The sequence below is a fragment of the Sinohyriopsis cumingii genome, chromosome 5 (genome assembly GCF_028554795.1).
Source record: "Sinohyriopsis cumingii isolate HCF-2022 chromosome 5, ASM2855479v2, whole genome shotgun sequence".
NCBI classification, from domain to species: Eukaryota; Metazoa; Mollusca; class Bivalvia; order Unionida; family Unionidae; genus Sinohyriopsis; species Sinohyriopsis cumingii.
Genome location: NC_142965.1, coordinates 138,367,781 through 138,372,391, shown reverse-complemented (window position 1 = coordinate 138,372,391; position 4,611 = coordinate 138,367,781).

Sequence of the window (4,611 nt, the reverse complement as noted above, 5' to 3'; positions counted from 1 at the left end):
CAAGTAGAAAGATTGTTCTTGATACTCTTCAAGAACAATTACTCCTGTTACATAAAGTAAAATTTGAAAATCTACTTGTTATCGACCAGCAGATACTCGACGACAAAATATCGACGTTGACATTCCAGGTTTTGGTAGTAAACAAAATATTGTGTTAAATGATATTGTGTTAGTTCCTGTGAGTATTATTGAGAGCGCGTTAACGATGGACAAAACTCCATGGACGCTAGGATATGCAATAACGATTCATTTCTCACAAGCATTAACTATTTCGGACAATAATATTTGTATTGTTGATTAACGTATTGAATGCTCAAATTTAGTTTATCTCGCACTGTCTTGAGTAAGATGAATATCTCAGCTGCCGAGGGTTACCATAAACTTCACAGAAAATAACAATCAAACTGCTAGCAATGCGACGATGTAGTAAGAAAACAACTTAGCTAGTCATACACAATGTAACAGCAAAATAAACGCACCTTTGATCTTAATGCTGAATTTACCATGACACTGAAACAACAACAGAATAATTATTGTGCGAGTTATAACACAGTAATGTTGTGGCAATATTCAAACAATAATCCAAGACAGTTTACCGTAGATAGAATTAATGGTAGTCTTGGTAACACACGCAAAAACCTGTCTTTAATGTAATCGACGTCGGGGTGCTGGTGTCCAGCTTTCATAAAAGTGATTGCGGATGTAATTGTATATCCTCAGGAATTACTTGTAACTGTTCACGTACAAATCCACGTTGAGGAGCAGTTAAACCTAGTTTGTAGATTTCAGGTCTACCCGTGGGTCTTACCACGCTGGAAATTGTATGTGTGGGCGCACTCCAAATAGGATCAAGCTGCTCTTTTTGTACCCCCTTCAAGTTCACCAGGTTCATATAAATATCTTACAATCAAATTACCTAGAACTGGTTGTTTTGAGAAAGAGTCATGTCGTTGTATTGGTATTTGTTTATTTGTGATTGCATTGGTAGGTTTCATAGATATTGCACGAGTAACTTCATTATTTAACGATGCTATCACACTTTGTAGTCTTGCAACCCATTCACGAGATCTGTCGTCTTTCTGAACTTTATTCAGGGATATTTCCTGTGCATACTGACATCCAATTAACCGTTCGGCAATTGTTCGATTAAATAGTTCATAGTTTAATACTTCTTTCTTCGCCATTTGTTATGTTGCGGTACGTTGAGTGGAATCTTCTCAATTCATTTTTTAAGAAACAAAACTGTTTTATAAAATTTAAATAATTCGTGTATAACTTACGTCTCCGATACTAGCAATGGATAATTATTTGATACTTTGATTGCATACAAATCCATATAATAACATACAGCTTGGATGTATGCTATCCACTTACCGTAATTTTATAAACACTTCAGCAAGGTAAGGGAATAACCTCATGTATTTGTATCCCTCACTAGAAGTACCATTGACATATTATCGCTTCGTTATGCTGTGCATTCTTCTAAGAAGTATTTAACATCGGTATTCATTTAGAAACGAAAACGTCATACTCAAGGGGTACAGCTCTATGTTTTATTCCAGTTACAAAGTCATAATAAAACATTTCTTAAATTCATTTTCTGTGTAATCATAATGATAGAAAAAATTATAAACATGTTCTTTTAGAATTTCACCCAGCAAAGAATGGTAAAGAGTTTTAAGGCCTGATAAGTTTCATATGATCTTGTATCCTACCAATGTTACATGGGTGGCATTACAGCAGGCTGTATGCAACCGTTTATTGCAATGTCTTTCTCTCCAATGTAATTATATTGCCGAATAATTTTATTAGTCATTAGCATGATTACATAAAGTGCAAGAGAAAACCAGCATGCGATGCACAGATGAGAAGACGAGAAATATGCCTCCCTGATGTGAAATATTTCTAGCGCACAACAACCTTTAAAAACAAAATAACATTGTAAATCGACAGGCGTAAACTCCCCTTCAGTGAATGATCATTTCTGACATGCTATAAAAATTATTAGCAGTTATTTGGACTGCATGACCTGTATTATGATAGATAATTGATGCATCAGTTTGTATCTCATTTAAACATCACACATTTATATACATAACAATAATATCAAGTTATTTTCAAGTTACGAAATGTATGGATTGCACAGCAAATATTTTGAAGATCAAAGTACTTAAAGCTGTATTGCTTGGCTGCTGGGTGTTGCTGTCATCTATTATGGCACTTGATATAGGTTTGGGATTCTTATCTCTCACAGATAGATCATTGTTCTTCTGCTCCTTTGCGTTGTTTGAACTGGTTCCGATGCCCATTCTTCAAAGTTCTAAAATTGTCATGTAATTTACTAAATAGCACGGTTTCTTAATGAGCTTTATCAGTTACATAACCTTTAGTGTTTAAACTCCCAACCCATAAATATCTAGATGTCGTACATAGTACCTGGAACAAATTTCACCCGGGTCACCACATGAGAACACCTTTAACTATCCATCCAATATATCGTACACTGTTGCTTTATAGTACTGCTTAGATGTTTTATATATATCAATACATCACTGATTCATCAAGGAAGTGATTTAGGATATTTCAAAGTAATTTATGTTAAATTTATTCATTAATAAATACGTATACCTAATTGAATGCAAGTTAATCTTAATTCAGCACAAATAACATTATTATTGAAGTATAAGACACTAGCATGAATCTTTTTCAAAGTTCATGCATATCAATTTATATTTATGAAGTATACGGCTAGCTTATTCTACTTATGAAGTATACGGCAAGCCGATAAAATATATGAAGCATATAACAAACCCTAGGCTTCAGATCCATAGCATAAACTGGCTGCATCATAGGGTCAATCACTTAAACAAATATCTCTTAAAAACTGTCCAAAACATTTTTTATAAATCTTTAAATTTGAGAAACCGTATGTTACGTTCTAGATAAAAACTTTTTCGTAGCTTTTGACCAAGTCAGCATTGATACGAAGAAACAAAGCTTGTATGTATGTACTTCACACCACCGTCGAATAAAACCGAAAATATAACTTGACTAGAGAGAGAAGCGCCCTACTCCAGCCGATCAAAGTATGTTTAAAACACTTGTCGATTTCGTACATAAAGTCAAAAGAGGAATATGTAGCTGGGGCTAAGATATGTTTCCATTATTACTACATTTGTAGTACATAAAGTCCCACGTTGTCGTGTTGAAACCACTCAAATGATATAAAAAGATCAACATGTAAGCAACAACATCTTCCACTGATATATATATATATATATATATATATATATATATATATATATATATATATATATATATATATATATATATAAAATGTACGTACAAATGAACAACTGCATATATACTAAAATATTATCACACATTCTATAATGCTTTCTAAAGCAGGCGCAAGACTTTCAGGCAATGTGCATATCGTTTTGCTCAGCACAGCTGTCACTATTTTACACAAAATATGTATCAAAACAATTCTACTACAATCAATATATTTACATTGTTTCTAATTTAATGTGCCAGTCGTAAACTGTCAAACATGTTTTTGAAAATTAAATAAAGTAACGGAACAACATTTAAATCAGTTGCTAACGAATAGTATACACCTTTTAAGAATGAATTATATATATATATATATATATATATATATATATATATATATATATATATATATATATATATATATATATATATATATATATATATATATAGATATATATATATATATATATATATATGGTTTAAAAATGATCAGTATTTCAGCACTAAATAATATCTTACTAAACGTCGCGTCATCTTCACATTTTGATCAAACTTCTGCAAAGATTGAAAATATATATAGTGGACTATTGACAACATAAGTATCGCACACAAAAAAACAATAACTGAAATAATCAAACTACATAAAATTATTAAGACAGATTGAATGAGTTTTACACATTATCGTAAGTGATATGTGATTATGCTCAGCACACTCTAGTGAAGTCCGCTCCGGTATGTTTTTAATGTTTAAATTAATGGAACTGGACTGCTTCAAACTGGATCAATTAATGACGTCAGGTACGCTAGAAAAAGGTGTGGACCATTATCTAAATCTATGACATATAGCATCAAGCGCTAAATACTAGATATATAATTGGCATACAAAATACGATAGACAATTGAAAAGTTTATTTTCTCCCAGGACAATAAAGGAATTGGTATTTTAATTTTGTGTGCAAAATGCAATTAAAGTTATTACTGTCAAGTAAATGGAATAATTATTAAATAGTATATTAAAAAGCTCATTCGTAAGATTTTTAAAACCTGTGAAACAGCACGTAACTTGGTATTGGTTATTTATGTCTACCTTTAGGAATTTAGTGACATTGTATATTATTTGCTTCATAACTCGGTTATCAAACATATGGTGCATATTTTATTACTTAATGTACCTGATATTATTAGGTTAGAAATAAGTCAATATGGAATGTATTTCACATAGCTGACATTTTCTACCGATGATGTCAATTAAATCTACATTCCAGAATTTACAATTGAGTCCAATGCTTTGTCCCAAAATCAGCGTGCTATGGATTCCGCTAGCATGTTTTCCAT